Source organism: Aotus nancymaae, unplaced genomic scaffold (assembly GCF_030222135.1).
Source record: "Aotus nancymaae isolate 86718 unplaced genomic scaffold, 86718_ANA_hifiasm-v0.15.2.pri h1tg000041l, whole genome shotgun sequence".
In the NCBI taxonomy this organism is placed as follows: Eukaryota; Metazoa; Chordata; class Mammalia; order Primates; family Aotidae; genus Aotus; species Aotus nancymaae.
Genome location: NW_026988455.1, coordinates 26099003 through 26122981, shown reverse-complemented (window position 1 = coordinate 26122981; position 23979 = coordinate 26099003). Strand labels below are relative to the sequence as shown.

The 23979-nt window shown below is 47.4% G+C and overlaps 1 long non-coding RNA gene across 1 annotated transcript; it reads right to left on the bottom strand.

Moving 5' to 3' along the window:
* Positions 1–5321: 5321 nt before the first annotated feature.
* LOC135268634 (uncharacterized) lies at positions 5322–23804 on the bottom strand. The gene is made up of 5 exons (XR_010336927.1): positions 23523–23804; positions 20953–21060; positions 19069–19212; positions 13409–13566; positions 5322–6541 (listed from the first exon to the last, which is right to left on the bottom strand). It is a non-coding gene; the product is annotated as an uncharacterized LOC135268634 (long non-coding RNA).
* Positions 23805–23979: the final 175 nt, after the last annotated feature.

Genomic DNA, 23979 nt, shown 5'->3' with positions numbered 1-23979 from the left:
GAACAGTGTCTTCTTATATCCTTAGATTACCTGAGTTAAAAAGATGCCCCAAACATACAGTCCCATTATTTTAAGCTTGAAGTTTTACAATTATAACTCTATTCTTGCCTTATGAGAGAAGCATTCTCTAGCAATCCATTCAAGCAATGATTGGTTTTCAGTTTAGACAAAACTACAAAGTGAATAAATTCACCTCTGACATTTAACTAATGCCTTTCTTTACTCTCTCCCATCCCTACACTCTCCCCCTTACGGTGCTTTCCTCCTCATTCTCCCCATCTCCAGCCCAAGACCAGATGACCTCTGCTTTATTAAAGTTTGCTTTCAGGAAAAGATCTGAAATCCATAAGGGATTTCATACTAAATATTAGCACACTTCAATGGTAGAATATTGATTTGCTGAAGTCTGGGGTTGATTTCCTAGTCCCCAAAATTACATTCTAACTGTGACTGTTCTTTCTATAAGTTTAACATACATTTAGGGTAAGACTTATCTTTTTATATAAAAGAAAACATTTGGAAGAATGCTTTCTTTAATACATGAGCACATATGGTATTTTATGTATTAGTGTTAATGTTCCTTATCAAATATGCAATCAGGGCTCCCTATAGAATTAATTTCAATAAAACAGTTAAGCAACTTTTTAATGGAATAGCTTGATTATAATTTTCTCCTCTTCTAACTTTTCAATTCTTCCCAATTAGCCAATGATAAGAAACTGGAAAGAAAATTTCATCTTGTTTACTATTTATTCACTTGTTTTCTTAACCTATTGTAGTTTTGAAGGATTAGATTTTAGGCTAGCTTATTGATTTCACAAAAAAATATAATGTTTTAACAAAGAATACTTGCCTTTGTATTTGAGCTCAACTTAATTCCCAACTGGCCCTGAAATGTGAGAATTGTTTTTCTTAAATATTGATGGATGTCAGAAGGCCACAAGAAGTGAGACCTCATCTTTTTGCTCTATAAAAATATAAATCAATCTTTCTATTTCTGTGAAAAATAAGGAAAGGTAAGTGGACTCTGGTGATTTCCTGTGTTAAGTTAATAAAAAACTATTGAAAACTATGATATTCAGCACAATTAATCTTCCCTGTTAATATAAATAGAAGAAAAAGTAAACTATCTGACTTCAAAGCTCTGGTTTGATTTCTAGCAAGTACAATTACTTCAGTTCATAATTTAAAAAATAAAAGCTTTAGATTTCTATTCTAAGCACTTACTTTATAAATCATTCATTCAAGAATGTGAATACACAAAACAAAAATAAACTTTCACAAATGATGTGATCACTTTTGATAAGTGTCAGTGTTCTGGGATGTGCTGGCCATTCTTTGTGGAAGTCCTCAGAACCACCCTCTACCCTTCCAGCCCCAGTGTCACCCTTCCTGCCTGAGTGTCACCCTGCTTCCCTCCTGGCTGACTTCCAATTGGTTTTGGCTAATGAAAGACACCCACAGAAACAGGAGGGCTTCAGAAGTCTGGGATCAGAAACATTCTTCCCTATTCACTCCTGTTTTCCAGGCTCTGAAAACGGATTTTTTAACTTCTTTTTTTTTTTTTTTTTTTTGACATAGAGTCTCGCTCTGTTGCCCGGCTGGCATGCAATGGTGCTATCTCAGCTCACTGCAACATTTGCCTCCCTGTTTCAAGTGATTCTCCTGCCTCAGCCTCTGGAGTAGCTGGGACTACAGGCACGCACCACCATGCCCAGCTAAATTTTGTATTTGTAGTAGAGACAGGGTTTCACTATGTTGACAAGGATGGTCTCAATCTCTTGACCTCATGATCTGCCCACCTCAGCCTCCCAAAGTGCTGGGATTACAGGCATGAGCCACGGCACCTGGCCAGCTTTTTTTACTTTTATGACTACAGCTCCTGCCAGAACTTTCTGTTCCCTGGCTGCTGCTTTCTGGGAATCTGCTAACAACATTTTCTCCCTCTGCCCCTCTGCTGTAGATGGTAAAGGCTTTCTGCTATTGCTTGTCTTTGGGTACCACAATGTCACTTGGTGGGTCCCTTCACTTTTCTTTACAGTCTGTTCCCTTAAACTATCTGAGTAAGTCACATTTTCTTTCTGGGTGTTGACTAATACACTAGTGTATTTTAAAAATCTGATTATCACATTTCATTGCTTAGAAAAATATCATAAGAAAAATAATTCTTTGAGAAGTAGTATATTTGTGAAAGTAGATCGATTTAGGAATTAAAGTGCTATTAGATTGGCAGGCAAATGTGGTTACATTTTTGTATTCTCACTCTATTTTCTAGAACTGAAAACTAGGTTCTAGGTTAGACTGGAATACACATGGTATACTACAAAGAGAGAAGATAAAATTGCAGGATGAGAGTGTAAAGTATGACGTAAAACCATATTGAAACAAAATAGCACAACTCTGTGTACAAGGTTGTATATGTTTATATATAAGAAGAACCAAGACCAGGTGTGGTGGCTCACACCTGCAGTCCCAGCACTTTGGGAGGCCAAGGCGGGTGGATCACTTGAGCTCAGGAAGTTCGAGACCAGCCTGGGCAATGTGGAAAATCCCTGTCTCTACCAAAAATACAAAAACTTAGCTGGATGTGGTGGCACTCACCTGTTGTCCAAGCTACTCAGGAGGCTAAGGCACAAGAATTGCTTGAACCTGGGAGGCAGAGGTTGCAGTGAGCCAAGATCACGGCATTACATTCCAATCTAGGTGACAGAGCAAGACTCTTTCTCAAAAAAAAAAAAAAAGAAAGAAAGAAAGATAAAGAAGAGCCAAAACAAGGATACATAAGGACACATACCAGTCTGTTAGCCTATTATGTATCATTGGTTACCTCAGCAGGGTTGGGGTGATGGTGGTGGCAATTATTAACATTTTCCTTATAGAATTCTTGTAAAAACATTTATTTTGTAATTCAAAATATTCAAGAACAAATTTCAAAAGAGCCTGTTTTAACAAACATTTACATTCTTATACTTCAGAAGCTAGTCATCAAACACACCTCAGTATCATTTGTTCCAATGTAAATATCCTCACTTCCTAAATATGTGCTTATTACAAAGTAGATCTTATTCCCTTCTTATTCTGGTTGAATTATGCAACCATTATCCAAATGGAAATAAAAATATAATAATTGTATCTATTATCCATGTTAAGGTTAAATAGAAGTAAGTAAGTTTCAAAGTTTCAATTGCATTATCAAGGAAAGTAGGAAAGAAAGGAAATAAAGCTGCAACATATAAAAAATTTATATCTGTGATATTTAATATTTTTTCTGGGACACCCAGTGTTCTAGTTACATCAACCACCTCAAATTTATGCCTTCATTTGCTGAGTAAATGTGTAGTGTGTGATGATTGTAATGAATGCTTCTCTAGAAGGCAAAGTAATTTCTAGAACCTCACTACTCTTAGTCTGCAAAGTTCATTGCCAGTATTATCACCACAGCAAGTGTCTATGCTGATTTAAATAAAAATTTAACCATGTAGCAGCAATTATAGCCACATAAAATGCATTTCAAGACTCACATTTCTGTCTAAGGACTTCAAGTCCCCTAATCAAAAAACTTAAGTAAAATAAACCTAAATAAGTTTTAAGTCAAAAGCAGGGGAATCTAAACAACAATTACAAGCTTCCTGTATTAAAATAAGATGCTGATGCTTATTGGTTTAACCGTATAAAATAGTGTGTTCAGTTAGTAGATATGGCCAATTTGGAACAAATTTTGATTGTACCTGTAAGTGTGCAAAATGTATTTTTTTTGTATTGGGAATCATATTCTTAAATATAAATATATTCCTCCAATGTTGTAAAACAATGCATTCATGCTCACTACACTTGTGATTTTACAGTTTAATGAAGCCAATTTCTTTTAAAAGTTGCTAATGTCTACTTCCATAGAAGTTTTTAGCTTTCCTCCATTAATCTATCACTTTGAATATCCAAGTACACATTATTTTATTTTATTTTTTGAGATGGAGTCTTGCTCTATCACCAGGCTGCTGTGTAGTGGTGCGATCTCGGCTCACTGCAACCTCCGCCTCCCGGGTTCAAGGGATTCCCCTGCCTCAGCCTCCTAAGAAGCTGGGATTACAGCCTGACCTCGTGATCCACCTGCCTCAGCCTCCCAAAGTGCTGGGATTACAGGCGTGAGCCACCATGCCCCGCCAAGTTTCCATTTTTAAAGACTCCTTCTGATGCTTGACAAATTGGTACAAAACAATAGACTGACATTTGTTGTTTTACTCTAGGTCCAATTTAGCAAATGATTTCCATTTTCTCTCTTTCTGTCTCACTCAAGGCAACTGATCTGTCAATCAAAACTTTAGATTTATCTTTTTTTTCTGTAATGAAATAGAAGCTATTTACAGAGTTCTTGTGCAAAAATAGTTTAAGTGAACCCAATTGGCAATTCAAGAATGACTTTGTAAGATTATTCTATTAGTATTACATTTGAATTCATTTTAACGAAGAAAAAGCCTTTCAAATCCATCTTTACAAAGAGAAGATTAATAAGCTATTTATTCGAGATACCATCCAAAAAACTTAGTAACTTTTTTTGTTAACCTCATGGTGGTGCTAATGTGAGTGACTTTGTCGGTCTTTGCCTGTACTATGAATTTGAGAGGCAGAGGAGGAGAGGAAGAGAAAGACCCCTCCCCTCCCTCGCTAGCACACAGCAGGCACCCAAGACGTGTAGCGTTAGCTGCTGCTGGACTGAGCGCCTCATCCTACACTTGCAGGGATTGCTCCTTTGGACAGAAACTGGAATAAAATGTAAATTTTAGACTTCCACCAAGGCCAGGACTAGGGTGAAGGGACTAACATGCTAGTCTCTGGCTCAACTGTTAAGTAATGCTAATGTTGAATGAATGAAATATTTTAAAAATTGAATGTAACACCAAAAAAATTCATAATAGACAAAATATCAAAACTTTAAATAAAGGCTTGCAGTCGCACAATGCCAGCTCACTGGACTCACCCTGCTCCTGGCCCGGCTTCCCAGCTTGGTTCCTGGGCTTAAGTAATCTTTCTGTCTCAGCCTCTGGAGTAGCTGGGACTACAGCTGTGCATTACTGCACCTGGCTTTTGTGATTTTCCCCCAGTGAAAAATAGTCAAAACCTAGATAAGTTTCTTAAGTCAAGAATAGTTGAATTATTTTTTTCCTTACCAACTCTGTAATTGATACTCCTTGTCATTATTGGATTCACTTTGAGATCCCCAGAAATAGACTCTTACTATTAGTGAAATCACATGAAGATGTTACCCGGCAATCCTTGGTTGTCTTCATGGAAGAAAGAATTTACACAAAAGACCAATTTGTAAATAAAGAAAAGTTTTATTCGGAAAGTACAAATACACTCCAAGAGAGGAGAGGGCTGACCCTGCTGGAAACATCCCCATGACATTCTGCATAGTTATCTTCTATTGCCTCAGTTATTTCTTTGCTCAGTTCTCACCAAAGTTCAGGGGATCCTCCCTTACTGTACTTAATGCACATGCATGGGAAACATTAATCAATATGAATCCTACCTAATGGTGGCACTGCATATTACCACCACCGCGGGAAGGTATAGCAGTCAATTTTGTATTCATTGTGTCTGCTCAGCTCTCAGGAATTCCCCTTTGCCTTTTTTCCTTATCATGATCTAGTTAACAGCATTCTGACAGTTTGAAGATGGAGTACTGAGCATCCAAAGAGGTGTTCTGGGGGGTTCTTTCCAACACGGATACCTCCCCCTTGTGCCTGCTCATATCTGACTGTCTGCTCTTACATTTCTCCCTCAAGTGGTTGGGAACCAGAAATCTTTTGGGAGATGGGGCAGACGTCATTCTCTGTAGCTACTTCCTGATGAAAAGGGGCCTTGAGGGTCTTCAGGGTCCTTCCTTCTTGCTTGCTGTCATGGTGAGGAGGTTTTGATGATTGTTGTCTCTTAGATTTCACCTGTGCTGTCCAGAGGAGACATATAGGGACTTGGTTGTCCTGGAGGGAGAGAAAGAGGTTGATATCCCCATCACAAGACCATTTGAAGTCTGATGGTTTCTAGGGAGGAAATAAACTGAGAAGATTCAGAGAGCAAGGCTCAAAAAGGAGAAGGAAGATAGAGGCCAGGGGTACCAACAAAGGGAAGCGCTCTGAGAATGAAGACCAGGTGACACCCCAGCAGAGCCAACTCTTAATATCCCTTTACCAAAGATGAGAGGCCTGGTCTATAAGATCTCTAATGTGCTCCTGGACCTGCTCTGATCTGTTAACAGAAAAATACAAGAATTCCATTAGAAATCTGAAAACTAAAGAAAAGATACTGTAACTAACCTTCAACAAGTAGTTCTCCATTCTGATATTTGAAGACAATGAGCTTGACGTAGGAATCCTTAAGTCTTCTCTTGGATTATGTATTCTGTTGAGACCTAAACTGTCATTAAACTTTCCATTGAAAGGTGGTTCCAGGACTGGCATCATGGAATATGTGGCCGATAAACATCTGTTCTGTTCCTTCACTAGAAGTTTGGTAGTAAAATCTGCTAGAATTTCCTTCTGTAAGACTGCAAAAGATAAATGCTGAGTGTTTATTTTTTTTCCCAAATGTCTAAATAATGTGTGTGCTGTTTAAAAAGTCACCATGAATGAATGAAATATACCACAAATGATGTGTCTTTTTTCCAAGTCCATCTGCTCTGAGCTCCAGCTGGCTTGGAGTTCTAATCACTCTGAGCTCCATTTTGCTCTGAGCATCATCTGCTTGGATCTCCATCTTACTCTAAGCATCATCTTTTCTGAGCTCCATCTTCTCCAAGCTCCAGCTTGCTCGGGGCTCCAATCACTCTGAGCACTGTCTTGCTCTGAGCATGATCTACTCCAAATTCCAATGGCTCAGAGCAATGTTTGGAGTATCAATCACTCTGAACTCAATCTTGCTGTGAGCATCATCTTTCCTGAGCTCCATCTTACACTGAGCAACATCTGCTGCAAGCTCCATCTTGCTTGGAGGTCCTTCTTGCTTCAGGCTCTATTTATTCCAAGCTCCACATGCTCCAAGTTCCATCTTGCTCAGAGCTCCAATCACTCCAAGCACTATCTTTCTCTGAAGACCATCTGCATAGACATTTATCTTACTCAGAGCTTCATCTAGTCAGAGATCCATTTACTCTGAGCTCCATCTTGCTGGGAGTTCTAATCACTCTATGCTCCATCTGCTGGGAGATCCAATCACCCCCAGCTCCATTTTGCTCTGAGCACCATCTGGTTGGAGCTCATCTTACTCTGAGCAACATGTGCTCTGAGCTCCACCTTGCTTGGAGCTGTTAATCACTATGGGCTCCATTTTGCTCTGAGCTCCAAAACCTAGCAACAGCTCCTCCAAACTCCATCTTGCTTAGAGCTCATTTTTGCTCAGAGCTCTATCTACTCCAAGCTGCATCTTGCTCAGAGCTCCAATTGTTCAGAGCAATGTTCAGAGTGCCAATCACTCTGAGCTGCCTCTTACTCTAAGCACTATCTGCTCTGAGGTCCATCTTACACCAGCAACATCTGCTCCAAACTCCATCTTGCTTGGAGCTCCTTGTTGCTTAGAGGTCTATCTGATCTGAACTCTATCTGATTTGAAACTCCAATTACTCCAAGCTCCATCTTGCTCTGATCACAATCTGCTTGAAGCTCCATCTGCTCTGACCTCATCTTGCTTAGAGCTCCCATCACTCTGAGCTCCATTTTGCTCTGAGCACCATCTGTTCAGAGTTTCATCTACTTGGAGTTGCATTTGCTTCAAGCTCCATCTTTCTCAGAGCTCCAATCACTCCAAACTCCATCTTGCTCTGAGCACCCTCTGCTCAGAGCTCCATCTTCTCCTAGGTCCACCTTGCTGAGATTTCCAGTCACTTCCAGTTCCATTTTGCTCTAAGCACCATCTGCTCAAAGCTCCACCTTACTACTGTGAGCAGCATGTTCTCTGAGATCCATCTTGCTCTGAGCACCATCTGCCCTGAGCTCCACCTTACACCAAGCAACATCTGCTCCAAGTTCCATTTTGCTTGGAGTTCCTTTTTGTTCAGAGCTCTGTCTGCTCTGAGCTCCATCTTCCTTGGAGCTGAGTTCCGTCTAAAACCAAGCAATGTCTATTCCAAGCTCCATCTTGCTTAGAGCTCCTTCTTGCTCAGAGATCCATCTTGCTCAGAGTTCCAACTGCTCAAGCAATGTTCACAGTTCCAATCACTCCAAGCTCCATCTTGCTCTGAGCTCCATCTTACACTAGGAAACAACTTCTGCAAGCTCCATCTTACTTGGAGGTACTTCTTGCTCAAAGCTCTATCTCCTCCTAGCGCCATCTTGCTCAGAGCTCCAATCACTCTGAGCTCTATCTTGCTTTAAGCACCATTTGCACAGAGCTTAGTTTTTTCAGAGTTCTGATCATTCTGAGGTTCATCTTGCTCTGAGCACCATCTACTTGGAGCTCCAGATTGCTCTGATTACCATCTGCTTGGAAGCAATTTCTGTGAGCTCCATCTGTTCTGAGCTCTAATCACTCTAAGCTCCATCTTGCTGTGAGTACTACATGCTCAGAGCTCCATCTTGCTCTGAGCACCATCTATTCTGAGTTCCATCTTGTTCTGGGCACAATTTGCTCGGAGCTCCATCTTGCTCTGAGCACCATCTGCTCTAAACCCCATCTGCTCAGAGTTCCATTTGCTCCATGCTCCATCTTGCTCAGAGCTCCAATTACTCTGGAGTTCCATCTTGCACTGAGCACCATCCACTTGGAGCTCCATCTCACTGTGAACAACATCTTCTCTGAGCTCCATCTTGCTCTGAGCACCATCTGCTTGGAGCTCCATCTTGCTAAGAACTCCAACCACTTTGACCTCCATTTTGCTCTGAGCATCATCTACTCAAGAGTTCCATCTTGCTCTAAGCACCATCTGCTCAGAGCTCCATCTCACTGTGAACAACATCTTATCCGAGATCCATCTTGCTCTGAGTGCCATTTGCTTGGAACTCCTTCTTACTCTGAACAACATCTGCTCCAAGTTCCATATTGCTCAAAGTTCCCTCAGCTCCAAGGTTCATCTTGCTTGGAGCTCTAATCACTCTGAGCTCCATTCTGCTGTAAAGAGCATCTGCTCTGAGCTCCACCTAAAACCAAGCAACATCTGCACCAAGCTCCATCTTGCTTACAGTTCATTACTGATCAGAGCTCCATCTGCTGTTAGCATCATCTTGTTGAGATCTCCATCTTGCTCTGCACTCCAACTTACACAGAGGAACATCAGCTCCAAGTTTAATCTTGCATGGAGCTGCTTCTTTTCTGAGCTTAATCTGCTCAGAGCTCCATCTGCTGTGAGCTCTATCTTGCTCAGAGCTCCATCTGCTCCGAGCTCCAACTTGCTGAGAGCTCCATCTGCTCTAAGCTCCATCTTGCTGAGAGCTCCAATCACTCTGAGCTCCATCTTGCTCTGAGCACCATCTGCTCTGAGCTCCTATCACACCAAGCTCCATCTAGCTCTAAGCTCCATCTTACACAGAGGAACATCAGCTCCAAGCTCCATCTTGCTTGGACCTCCTTCTTGTCTGAGCTTAAACTGCTCAGAGCTTAACCTGCTCAGAGCTCCATCTGCTCTGAGGTCCATCTTGCTCAGAGTTTCATCAGCTCTGAGCTCTATCTTGCTCAGAGTTCCATCTGCCCTGAGCTCCATCTGCTCTGAGCTCATCTTGCTCAGAGCTCCATCTGCTCTGAGCTCCATCTTGCTAAGAGCTGCATCTGCTCTCAGTTCTATCTTGCTCAGAGTTGCATCTGCTCTGAGCTCTATCTTGCTCTAAGCCTCTATCACTCCAAGCTCTATTTTGCTCTGAGATCCATCTGCTCTGAGCTCTATCTTGCTCTAAGCCTCTATCACTCCAAGCTCCATTTTGCTCTGAGATCCATCTGCTCTGAGCTCCACCTTGCTCAGAGGTCCAATCACTCTGAGCTCCATCTTGCTCTGAGCTCCATCTACTCTGAGCTCCTTTCACTCCAAGCTCCATCTAGATCTGAGCCCCATCTAGATCTGAGCTCCATCTTACACAGAGGAACATCAGCTCCAAGTTCCATCTTGGTTGGAGCTCCTTCTTTTCTGAACTTAATCTGCTCAGAGCTTAACCTGCTCAGAGCTCCATCTGCTCTGAGCTCCATCTTGCTCAGAGCTCCATCTGCTCCAAGCTCCATCCTGCTCTGAGCTCCATCTTGTTCAGTGCTCCAATCACTCTGAGCTCCATCATGCTCAGAGCACCATCTGCTCTGGGCTCCTTTCACTCCAAGCTCCATCTAGCTCTAAGCTCCATCTTACACAGAGAAACATCAGCTCCAAGTTCCATCTTGTTTGGAGCTCCTTCTTTCCTGAGCTTAATCTGCTCAGAGCTTAACCTGCTCAGAGCTCCACCTACTCTGAGTTTCATCTTACTCAGAACTCCATCTGATGAGTGCTATCTTGCTCAGAGCTTCATCTGCTCCAAGCTACATATTTCTCAGAGCTCCAATGACTCCGAGCTCCATCTTGCTCTGAGCACCATCTGCTCTGAGCTCCTTTCACTCCAAGCTCCACTTAGCTCTTAGCTCCACCTTACACGGAGGAACATCAACTCCAAGCTCCATCTTGCTTGGAGCTCCTTCTTGTCTGAGCTTAATTTGCTGAGAGCTTAACCTGCTCAGAGCTCCATCTGCTCTGAGCTTCATCTTGCTCAGAGCTCCATCTTGCTCAGAGCTCCATCTGCTCTGAGTTCTATCTTGTTCAGGGCTCCATCTGCTCTGAGCTCCATCTTGCTCAGAGTTCCATCTTGCTGAGAGCTCCATCTGCTCTGAGATCCATCTTGCTCAGAGCTGCATCTACTTAGAGCTCCATCTGCTCAGAGCTCCATCTGCTCTGAGCTCCATCTTGCTCAGAGCTCCATCTGCTCTTAACTCCATCTGCTCAGAGCTCCATCTGCTCTGAGCTCCATCTGCTCAGAGCTCTATCTGCTCTGAGCTCCATCTGCTCTGAGCTTTATCTTGCTCAGAGCTCCATCTGCTCTGAGCTCCATCTGCTCAGAGCTCCATCTGCTCTGAGCTACATCTGCTCTGAGCTTTATCTTGCTCAGAGCTCCATCTGCTCAGAGCTCCATCTGCTCTGAGCTCCATCTGCTCTGAGCTCCATCTTGCTCAGAGCTCCATCTTGCTCAGAGCTCCATCTGCTCTGAGCTCCATCTGCTCTGAGCTCCATCCTGCTCAGTGCTCCAGTTACTCTGAGCTCCATCTTGCTCTGAGCACCATCTGCTCTGAGCTCCTTTCACTCCAAGCTCCACCTGCTCTGAGCTCCATCTGTTCTGAGCTCCTTTCACTCTAGCTCTGAGCTCCATCTTACCCAGAGGAACATCAGCTCCAAGTTGTATCTTCCTTGGAGCTCCTTCTTTTCTGAGCTTAATCTGCTCAGCACTTAACCTGCTTAGAGCTCCATCTGCTCAGAGCTCCATCTGCTCAGAACTCCATCTGCTCTGAGCTCTACCTTGCTCACGGCTGCATCTGCTCTGAGCTCTATTTTGCTTAGAGCTCCATCTTGCTCAGAGCTCCATCTGCTCTGACCTCTATTCTGCTTAGAGCTCCATCATGCTCAGAGCTCCACCTGCTCTGAGCTCCATCTTCCTCAGAGCTGCATCTGCTCTGAGCTCCATCTTGCTCAGACCTCCATCTGCTCAGAGCTCCATCTGCTCTGAGCTCTATCTTCCTCAGGGCTCCACCTGCTCTGAGCTCCATCTTACTCAGAACTCCATCTGCTGAGTTCTATCTTGCTCAGAGCTTCATCTGCTCCAAGCTATATATTGCTCAGAGCTCCAATGAATCCGAGCTCCATCTTGCTCTGAGCACCATCTTGCTCAGAGCTCCATCTGCTCTGAGCTCCATCTGCTCTGAGCTCCATCCTGCTCAGTGCTCCAGTTACTTCGAGCTCCATCTTGCTCTGAGCACCATCTGCTCTGAGCTCCTTTCACTCCAAGCTCCACCTGCTCTGAGCTCCATCTGCTCTGAGCTCTATCTTGCTCAGGGCTCCATCTGCTCTGAGCTCCATCTGCTCTGAGCTTTATCTTGCTCAGAGCTCCATCTGCTCTGAGCTCCATCTGCTCTGAGCTCCATCTTGCTCAGAGCTCCATCTTGCTCAGAGCTCCATCTGCTCAGAGCTCCATCTTGCTCAGAGCTCCATCTGCTCAGAGCTCCATCTGCTCTGGGCTCCATCCTGCTCAGTGCTCCAGTTACTCAGAGCTCCATCTGCTCTGAGCTCCATCTTACTCAGAGCTCCATCTGCTCTGAGCACCATCTGCTCTGAGCTCCTTTCACTCCAAGCTCCACCTGCTCTGAACTCCATCTGCTCTGAGTTCCATCTGCTCTGACCTTTATCTTGCTCAGGGCTCCATCTGCTCTGAGCTCCATCTACTTTGAGCTTTATCTTGCTCAGAGCTCCATCTTGCTCAGAGCTCCATCTGCTCTGAGCTCCATCTTGCTCAGAGCTCCATCTGCTCTGAGCTCCATCTTGCTCAGAGCTCCATCTGCTCTGAGCTCCATCTGCTCTGAGCTTTATCTTGCTCTGAGCTCCATGTGCTCTGAGCTCCATCTTGCTCAGAGCTCCATCTGCTCAGAGCTCCATCTTGCTCAGAGCTCCATCTGCTCAGAGCTCCATCTGCTCTGAGCTCCATCCTGCTCAGTGCTCCAGTTACTCTGAGCTCCATCTGCTCTGAGCTTTATCTTGCTCAGAGCTCCATCTGCTCTGAGCTCCATCTGCTCAGAGCTTCATCTTGCTCTGAGCTCCATCTTGCTCAGAGCTCCATCTGCTCAGAGCTCCATCTGCTCTGAGCTCTATTTTGCTTAGAGCACCATCTTGCTCAGAGCCCCACCTGCTCTGAGCTCCATCTGTTCTGATCTCCTTTCACTCTAGCTCTGAGCTCCATGTTACACAGAGGAACATCAGCTCCAAGTTGCATCTTCCTTGGAGCTCCTTCTTTTCTGAGCTTAATCTGCTCAGAGCTTAACCTGCTTAGAGCTCCATCTGCTCAGAGCTCCTTCTGCTCAGAACTCCATCTACTCTGAGCTCTACCTTGCTCAGGGCTGCATCTGCTCTGAGCTCTATTTTGCTTAGAGCTCCATCTTGCTCAGAGCTCCATCTGCTCTGACCTCTATTTTGCTTAGAGCTCCATCATGCTCAGAGCTCCACCTGCTCTGAGCTCCATCTTGCTCAGAGCTCCATCTTGTTCAGAGCTCCATCTGCTCTGAGCTCCATCTTGCTCAATGCTCTAATCACTCTGAGCTCCATGTTGCTCTGAGTACCATCTGCTCAGAATGAACCTATATGGATTCATTAGAATTTGTTTCAGCTGCATAAGTAAAACAAAAGATAACAGTGGCTCTATTTTTTTCTCACATAAAAGATGTCTGAAGGGAGACAGTCCTGGAGTGGGATGGCAGCCCCATGGTCATCGTGTCTCAGGCTTTTAGCTTTTTTCTTTGCCATCCTCAATGCTTGATTTCCATGTTATGGTCTAAAGTGGCTGCTGGAACTCCAGCCATTACAACTGTATTCTGGGAAGAAGGGAGGGAGGAAGAAGGGAAGGAAGGAGAAATGAAGGGAAGAAGGGAGAAAGGAAAAAAGAAACCTTTTCTTACTTTTTTAGAAAAGACTTCCTTAAATGATAGCTTACAGTAATTTATCTCTATCATTGTCCACAACTTACCTGGCCATACAGGAGACTGGAAAATCTACTATTACAGTGTAGGTAGCAATGTGCCTCGATTTAGGTTCAGTTACTAAGATAGAGGGTTGGGATAGGCAGCTAGCAATTTTTCTTATACTAACATTTCATTATTATCTTTTAAGTGTCAGGGTGTGGCTGGTCCCAAAAGCTTACAAACAAAATTAATAATTGACTTTGGAGCTTTTTCTTTTTTTTTTTAAGTATCACTGCAATCTTGAATTCAGCAGAAAACAAGCAAGTAAGTGTAAGTGTGTGAAATAATGATTCCAGCCCCACAACCTTCCTAGTATTCCCGTGAACAATATTCATTGATTCCAAGCTACACATTTAAAACATACAAGAAGCTGTTCTGAGGCCAAAGAATAGCATGTGTAGTTTGGTTGGCTGCCACCAAGGGATGAGAGAGCTTGTGCACGGTCATGCACAGTGAATGGCAAGCCCACACACAAGCTGAGCTCACTGGAGTTGGATGTATTCGTGTATTTTTCCTCATCCTTCCCAACATTCCCAAGATAAGTTATGTAAAGAAAAAAAACACTGAATTTAAAATATTTCACTACAAAATATTACACTGAATCTACGACGTTAAACTCTTCAAGCATTGCAATTCTTCAAACAGCCAGTAGAGACAGAAATAAAGCTGGAAGGACCTCAGAGATTGTCCAGGCTGGGTGCCTCCTTTTCCAGAGAAAGAAACTGCGATGGGGAGAGGTCAAATAGCCTGCTCAAGCTCAAGAGAGATACCATCTCTTGACTCCCAGGCTCACTCCATTCTAGCCCCTTTGGGGCAGCAGTCATGTCTGAGGGACCCTTTGGCATTGGAAAACTCCACAGAACAGCTACCAAAGACTTCAGTGACTGCCAGTGAAGTCTAGAACAAAAACATGGAATGAGCATTTTTCGCAGCACCTTTGTGATTAAGGAGAGACACAGGGGTTCTTCGGAGCTGTAGGGCAGCTTTGATGCCCCAGGGTCCATTCCAAGTGGCCCGGCAGGGAAGCTGGACAGAGTCACCAGGGCAGGTGTGGCCTGGGCTCCAGAGCAGCTCATGGGCAGTGGAAGCACTAGCAGGATGCTACAGGGAACACCAGCGGGATCTGGGGGAGGCGTTTCCTCTTTCTCCACATCACCAGTCTCTTGGTTCTCCATGAGTTAGTTCGACATTTCTCCAGGGGGAGGGGTGTAAGAATACAGACACCTGGACTTTCCTCCCAGAAATTTTAAACTAGAAGTTCTGGGTAGGGCCCAGAAAATTGTATTTTTACCACGTGTCCCTGGAGATGCTGAGGCAGCCATCTTGCTACTATCTGAGGACAAGTGATCAGGAAGCTCTGTACCGGATGACTCACAGAAAGCCCTACCGCCATCCCAGTGCTGCTGTTGTCTGGGAAGACCACTCAGTGAAGAGTTGTGATCCATTCTCCCTTGCTATAATTAACGGACCCTGTGATTAGAAGTTCTTCCTCAGCCTCAGGCTCCCCTACCTCCCACTTTCAGTGTCTTTTCTTCCCTGGTAACGAGAAGCCAGTCTCCCTGTGCAAACCCTCCAGAAACTAGAAGCCTATTACTAGGTCACCTGTCAGCCTCTCTGTCCCAGTTAAATAATCCCCATTCCTCTCACCACTTATCCATGCTCCTGTTTTCCAACCCAACAGTCATTTCCCCGCTTTTCTCTAAATGCTCTCCAAGTTCTCTCCAGTCCCCCTGCATTCCTCCCTTGAACAGTTTGTTTTCTTGTGAGATTAAAAAAAAAAATTCCTGCTCCAAAAGTATTCGAAGGCTATTTTGACAAGATTCATTTAAGAAACCTCCCTGCAGCATCACAGCAATCCGGGAAAGAGGGCAGGCTGCATAAGAAAGTCTAAGGAAGGTAGTACAATAAATACTCCATTGTCTCCACGGCAACACACCCCAAAAGTTTTCTGGATGCCCATACAGGCAGGAAGTTCTGAAGATCCACCTGCTGGCTCACTGGAAAGCCAGGAAGGACGGCTTAGCTTTCCCTCCATTCACGTGGTAGAGATCAGGGCAGGCCAGGACTACCCGACAGATCGAGGAAATGGGAGAAAACAGAATCAAATGTGGGAACAAGAGAGCAAAGGGAAGGAGTGTAGGAGATGGGTGGGTCATCGTTGACCCCTGCTGACAATGGCATCCATTTAAACCATAAGCAGAAATTCACATTTGAGAAGATTTTTAAGGACATCAAAAAGCCTTCTCAAGGGGATGATATGAAAAATCAGCCAGGCAAGGTGGAAGGAGAAAGAAAGGAAGCGAGACCAAGAGTAGAACACAAAGCAAGACAAAGCTCAGTGGCTGCTGCGGACCTATTTTCTCCAAAGAACAGAAGGAAAGGGAGAAGACGGCAGAGGGAAGAGAGGGCAGCGGAAAAGGTGGAAACTGAGTGGGAATCTGCCTTCCCAGCCTTGGGGGTCCAGAAAATACAGCACATATACACCATGAAATACTATGCAGCTGTAAAGACAAATGAGTTCATGTCTTTTGCAGGGACATGGATGAAGCTGGAAACCATTATTCTCAGCAAACTAACACAGGAACAGAAAATCAAACACTGCATGTTCTCATTTGTAAGTGGGAGTTGCACAATGAGAACACAAGGCCACAGGGAGGGGAACATCTCACATCAAGGCCTGTCAGGGGTGGGGGGAAAGGGGAGGGAGAGCATTAGGATAAATACCTAAAGTATGCGGGGCTTAAAACCTAGATGACAGGTTGACACTTGCAGCAAACCACCATGGCACATGTATACCTGTGTAAAAAACCTGCATGTTCTGCACACGTACCCCAGAACTTAAAGTAAAATTTAAAAAATGTTTAAAAAAAGATCAGCCTGGGCAACATGGCAAAACCCTGTCTCTATGATATACACAAAATAATAATAATAACAATTAACTGGGAGTGGTAGCACACACCTGTACTTCTACCTACGTGGGAGGCTAAAGTGGGAGGATAATGTGAGCCCAGGTAGGTCAAGGCTGCAGCGAGCCATGATCATGCCACTGCACCCCAGTCTGGAGAAAAGAGTAAGACCCTGTCTTGAGGGAAAAAAAAAAGATGGAAGAGGAAGGTAGGAGAGTCAGGAGAGAGATTTGAAGATGCTGCACTGTTGCCTTTGAAGACGGAAGAGGGGCTATGAGCTAAGGAATGCAGGCAGCCTCTATAGAAGTTGGACAAAGCAAGGAAACAGATTCTCCCCCAGCATCTCCAAAGGAATGTAGCCCTGACAATATCCTGATTTTATCCTAGTAAGATGCATTTCAAACTCAGACCTCCAAAACTTAAAGATAATAAACTTGTATTATATTAAGTGGCTAAGTGAGTGATAATCGGCTACAGCAACCACAGAAAACTAATATAAAAACTAGGAGGCACAGTCGTTTCTCATTATCCACAGTGTAGCTTTCGCAGTTTCAGTTCCCTGTGTACATCCCAAAAATATCAGATGGAAAATTCCAGAAATAAAACACTCAGTTTTCATTTGCATGCCATTCCAAGGAACGTGATGAAATCTTACACTATCCCAACTGCCCCACCTGGGGCCATGAATTTCCCTTTGTGTAGCCTATCCACACTGTCTACACTACCAATGCTGTCAGGCACTCAGTAGCTGGCTATTGCAGTACATGCATGGGGCAGCAGTGGTGGCAACCCTGGACACTGGCCCCAGTAGCATGGAACCCAGGACCAGATACTGCCACAGTCAGCCCGCAGGTGTGGGAGGGCAGGAGGCGCTCAGTCACAACTCTGCGGCTGCACAGTGCCCAGCGCCCACAAACCTGTGCTCTGGGCCAGGGCCAAGGAAAAGTGGACCCTAGGGTGGGATGGCGGGATGGTGGTACACTCCGCGATCCTCATGCCCTCGGGGAGCAGCCCCGCCAGAATCTGCCGTGGGCTCAGCCACAGCTGCCACCTGGAAATGGCACAAGTCAGTATCAGTGGCAACCCCTGGCCCTGTTCCTCCCCCACCAGCAGCAGGAAACCCAGAGCCAGATGTCACCATGGCGCCTAATTTAGGTGGTCAGCGGCACAGCTGCAAGGGGGCAGAAACCGGCCCTCAGCCTCATCCCTAGGGCTGCAGTGGGCCCAGAGCCCACGACCCCACGCTCTGGGCTTGGGCAAAGGAAGCACAGATCTTAGGGTAGGGGGAGGTGCCTTGGGCGACTCCCAGGCTGTCTGAGACCAGTCCTGTGGCCTCCCGTGCATTCTGCTGCATCTGCCACTTACAGATGGCATGTGGCAGCAGCGGTGGCAACCCCTGATCCTGCCCGCCTCCACCAGCAACGAGGACCCAAGGGCCAGACCCTGCTGTGGCACCTAAATCAGGCCTCGAAGCAGGAGGAGGACTGGAACTGGCGCCCAGCCCCATCCCAGTGGCTGCAGGGTACCCAGCGCCCACAACTAGCGCCCTGGACCAGGGCCAAAAAGGAAGAGAAGGAGGGCAGGAACTGGTGCTCAGCCCCACCCCGAAGGCTGCACAGCACCCAGCGACCAGCCTCTGCCTTGGGCTCAGCTGCAGCTGCCACCTGCACATGGCCATGCAGCAGCCACAGTGACAACCACTGACGCTGCCCACCTGCTCCACCGCAGTGAGGATCCCAGAGCCAGAAGCCTCCACAGCTCCTCACACAGGCAGTCAGCCCTGTTTCTGCAGGAAAGCAGGAACCGGCCAGTCGGCCTTGAGGATCCAGCGGCTGCACAGCACCCAGTGACTGCCACCCATCGCTCTGTACATAGGCCAAGGAAGAGGGGCCGTAGGCTGGGAGGGCAGTCTGCTGGACGACCCTCAGGTCTTCTGGGACTAGCCCTGCCAGCCAAAATGCCATGGGCTTAGCTGCAGCCACCCCTTGCAGATGGTGCACATTGGCAGCAGTGGTAATCCTGGACATGCATGCGGCAGCCAGCAGCACAGAACCAGGTGCCAGACGCCACCGTGGCCCTAATGGAGGCAGTGAAGCCCCAGCTGCAGGAGGGCAGGAAGTGGCGCTCAGCCCCATTCCAGTGGCTGCACAGTGTAGAGACCCACAGCCCAGAACTCAGGGAGCCGCCAAAGAGGAACGGATCCTAGGGTGGGAGGGGAGTATTCTACAACCCTCAGGCCTCACTCAGGTCTGGGACCTGCACTGCCACCCTCTGCCACAGGCTCAACTGCGGCTGCCACCTGCACACTGTGCGGCAGAAGCGATGGCAACCCCAGCTCTGCCTGCCGTAAGCAGCAGGGGACCGAGGGCCCGAGGCCACCTCAGCAGCTGCCACCTGGCCACCTCTGCACCCCTGTCCCTGCCCTGGTGGCAGCCAGCCATGCTCCTACCTCTCCGGCGCTCTGCAGTCTCCATCACCGCCACCCACCGCAGCGAGGCGAGCCGTGGTGTCACAGGCTCCAGCCTCCAGCATGCAGCAGATGGGTCTTCCTTCTCCTGGCATGGAGCAGCTGGGTGGGCAAAGCCAGAAAAGCCTAGAACAGGACACAGAGAGTGGTAGCATTAGACCCCTACCTTGTCATGCTGGCCACTGGGTGGCACGGGCCAGGTTCAGTGAAGGCACTCACACCCACCCTCCAAAGTCCACAGCATCTCTTTTTGGCCCAAACTGGCTAGGGAGTAGAGACTGGAGACACCATGGTGCCTGGGCTTCCCGCTCCATAGGAACCATTGGGACCACCCAGGCTGTGCTCGGGAAGCAGGAGCAGCAGAAACTCAGACCCAGCCAGCCCTCCCCACCAATGTGCTGGTTCCCATTCCTGAGACCTCCACCCACAGGGCCCTGTCACCCCATGGTGTCTGCTACTGTATGCCTGGGCATCCTTGGCAGTCTCTGCAATAGAATGTGAGGGCTCAGGCCTGGGAACCATGTTGGGTCTGGGTGACTTGCTGTGATCAGGATTTTCACAGAAACGTGTGCCCGCCTGAAATCCTATGCTTGGTTGTAACTCCTTAGAGCATGGTAATGCGGTGTAATCCTAGCAGCTGAGGACCCAGGTCAGTCCACATCTTTCCCAACAAGTGAACATCAGAATGGTCATGGGAAATTTTGCAATAGTTTACATTTACAAAGCATTTATAATCCTTGTTTCTTATTAGAGAATAGCTACATGCTTATTGTAGAAAATTCAGAAAGTACAAAAAGAGTCGAGGGGTGGGAAAAAAGATGTCCCCCTGTCCACCGGCTGAGTGGTGGCCAGGTAAAGGCCTCGGTGTGCAGGATGCAGATGGGGGGCAGCCCCGCCCAGACCCAGTCCCTCCTAGGCCGAGCTGTGTCCCAGCTTCTGAACTGGCCTGGCATGCAGTGGGTGCTTGGTTCCATGAGCCTGTCATTCCTTCTATCCTCTGGGCACCTTGCTTGGTGTCTCTGAGTTATCATTTCTGAACCTGAGGGCAGCGGCTCGATGTCTTATCACCCGGGCCGATTCATCTGCTTATGCAGGATGCAGCCAGGTAGGACAGTCTGATGGTCAGAGCTCAGGCCCCAGCAGGGGAGTACCCCTGGGGAGGGGCCTTTGTCGCTCTGCACAGTGGGGACAGGGTTCTTGCCTTGCTTTAGGAGGATGAGTGGTGTGCATTGAGGGCCCCAAATGGCCCAGCAGAAAACATTTTTGGGAAAACTATTTTCTCCCCAAACATCTGGCCTGTTAAAGCTGCAAGCTCAGGTTACTTTTTCGAAATTCCTTTTAGTTTTTAAAAGGTAATACAGTTTTAAAAAGAGAGGACACCCATGAGGCCACCAACGCTTTCCTGACGCTTATCATTTTGCAATGGAACTTTCTGGACTTGGTCCATTGTGAGAGGTTTTCAGAACAAAAATCTCATTTTTCTATTGAGTAAAAACTAAAATCAGGAATAAAGCAATACAGGCCAGGCACAGTGGCTCACACCTATAATTCCAGCACTTTGGGAAGCCGAGGAGGGTGGCTCACCTGAAATCAGAGACCAGCCTGACCAACATGGTGAAACCCTGTCTCTACTAAAATAAAAAAATTAACTAGGCATGGTGGTGCATGCCTGTAATCCCAGCTACTCAGGAGGCTGAGGCAGGAGAATTCCATGAAACCAGGAGGTGGACATTGCAGTGAGCTGAGATCATGCCACTGCACTCCAGCCTGGGTGACAGAGGGAGACTTTGTCTAAAAAAAAAGAATAAAGTAAAACAAAAACGTTTTAGATTTCCACAATTATTATCCAGTTTTAGAGAAACTCACCAAGCCAAGAATTCTGCCACTATCACCAGACTTATGCATGGGTCACCTCCCAGGTCACCACGGCCCATGGATCCTGGGTCAGGCAGATCGGGGGTTGAGGAAGAGTTCCTGGGGGAGGCAATACCTCAGCTAAGCTCTGAGGGAAGAGGAAACCCCCAAGCCAGACCCTCACCTTCCCCTGGAAACCTCTGGCAGCGCACGAGACCCCCTGTTACAGAGTGTTAACACTGAGCCCCAAGGCCGGCAGGCCTCCTCCACCTCCCAGGTTCCTTCCCTGCCAGTTCAACCATCTACCAAGCATCCACTGACAGTGCACTGTGTGCTCCCAGTTGCAAATGGAGCACGGAAGAGGCTGCAGCTTTGGCCAGTTCCTCAGGCTGCGCCTGACTCTGCTTCCTTCTCCTGGCCTGCCTCGCCAGCAGCCCATCTGTTCCTCCTAGCGCCCCCTGCCTCCTTCAGGTCAGGGCAGCCATATGTTTTTGTTTTGTTTTGTTTTGTTTTGTTTGAGACAGAGCCTCCTTCTGTCACCCAGGCTAGAGTGCAGTGGCGCAATCTCAGGTCACTGCAACTTCTGCCTCCTAGGTTCAAGCAATTCTTATGCCTCGGCCTCCCGAGTAGCTGGGATTACAGGCATGTCTGACCTCAAGTGATCCTCTTGCTTCAGTCTCCCAAAGTGCTGGGATTACAGGCATGAGCCACCACATCCAGCCACATGTCCTCTTCATTTCACAGACATGACACAGGCTAAACAGGCCTTGAGGATAGGTGGCACAGAATGGCTCTGCCGGGGAGTGCCATCAGGGAGGGCTCCTTGGAGGAGGAGGCTGAGGAAGTTTGCCTTCCTCACCCAGGCATGCAAAGCCCAGGCACTGCTCCCAGTTTGGGCCTAGACTTGGAGAGTGTGGAAAACCAGGTAACTGGGAGAGCTGGGTGGGCGGGCCAAGCTCAAATGCTGACCGGCCCTTGGTAGTCCAGCTCAGAGGCCACTGCTCTGTCCTGAGCACATCACGATCTCTCACTTGCCTTGGGAGGGTGGCAGGACCACGTCCGCCCCTCAGACGAGAACACTAAGACTCAGTGCGAGGGTGCCCACCCCTGTCCCAGGGATCAGGGAAGCCTGTCAGAGAGCCATGGTTCCCACCATGGAAGGGGACATCCCAGGCAGTTGTCCCTGGTGGGCCAGTGCCACTCCTTCCACATGCCTCAGTTTCCCCCATGCACGTGGCTAGAATTGCTGGGCTTTTCAGGAGCAAACCATTCCAAGGGCCTGGGAAAAGGTGGACAAGATGGTTCTGATCAGGGTTCAAACAGGTGACAGGCCCACCTCCAGAATCAGACTCGGGTCCCTCCCATAGCTCCTGAAGATGGCCTTTTGGTAGCAAGTGGGTGTTCTGAGCCACAGCAAGGCGTACAGTTCCCTGTGGGAACAACACGATCGAGGTCCTTGGGCCACCTCCAGGTCCCTTAACAGTACAAATGGAGGCCCAGTGCCACAAGCCTGAATGTCCACAACCCAACCAAGTGACAGACTGCTCAGAAAAACACACTTTGTCCTCCTTGATTCCCCCCATGTCAGGGACTGAACTGTGTCCCCCAAAATCTATATGTTTAAGTCCTAACCCTCAGTACCTCCAAATGTGACCTTATTTGGAGACAAGGTCTTTATAGGTCTTTACAGACCCTTTATAGGGTCTTAAGATGAGGACATTAGAGTGGGCACTAATCTAATATGACTGATGTCCTTATAAGACAGATTTGAACACAGAGAGACACAGGGAGAGCATCGTGTATAGACAGGACTTAAGCTGCCACCAGCCAAGGAACTGCCAGAAGCTTGAAGACAAAAGGAAGGCTGTTCTCCTGGAGTTTTTGGAGGGACTGCAGCCCTGCCGACACCCTGATCTCAGACTTCTGGCCTACTGAACCGTAAGACAATAAATTTCTATTGTTCCCAGGCACCCAGTCTGTGGTACTATGATACACAGCTCTAGGAAACACACTTCCTAAATGGCCATGTGTTTCGCATTTGGGGACTCCTGAAGGCCTGGGTCACAGCGAGCTGGCTTAGGGAGCTGCAGGCAGCCTGTTGTTTTCCATCCCCACCCAGCTATTGGAGGGCTGCCTCAAACCTCCCTCCCAGCCCTGTCCATGCACCTACAGGCAGTGGCCCTCAGCCCAGTGGTACATGGTGGGCAAACCCAGAGTGGGGGCCTCACAGGCCTGAGAGGTGGGTTAGGGGCCATTTGGCAAGGAATTCTGGGGTCCCAGAGTGTGGTCTGGAGTGGACATTGCTGATGGTCCTGCCCATCCTGACATGGCAGAAGGAACACACATGCTTGATTTTGAATAAAGGAGACTGAAGAAAGCCATCGTGTGTGACCCACAAGTCCAAGTGGGAACAAGGTATCAGGGGTGAAGCCAACCCTGATGAGGAAAGGGGTAGGGCCCCTCATGTCTCACACGGAACCTTGGCTTTGGAGGGCTCAGAAAGGAGAGGTGGGGAGGGGCTGCCCTACTGGAACCCCACTTCATGGTGAGCCTGAACATCCACACTCTTCAGGGTTACTCACCAGGCCCTCTGGAGCCAGCGCAGCAATCTGGGTCACCCTCTGCACTTCTGGAGGCACACTTCAGCCAGCTGCCCTGGGCTTCTGCTGTCAGACATTGCCAAGCCAGGACCTTTGCACCTGCTATTCCCTCTGCCAGGAATGCCTTTGCCAGCTCCACAGGGATGGGCACGGCTCAGGAGGCCTCCCTCAGGCAGCCCAAGATCCAGGGTGTCTGAAGCCTGACTATACCCTGCCCTTTGGTGGCTGCCCAGGCAGGGGGCTAAGCCTGGGTTGGGTGGGGTCAGAGGGAGAGAAAAAGCTGGAACTGGGCAGGAAGGGGAAGCCAAAAGGGAGGCCACCACGTGTATGTGGGCCCTGCAGCCAGACCCCAGGGCTTTGAATCCTGTTTCCCCCACCGGGGGGCCCCTCAGTGAGAACAGAAGACAAGGGCGCCCACCTCACAGTGCCTCGGAAGGCC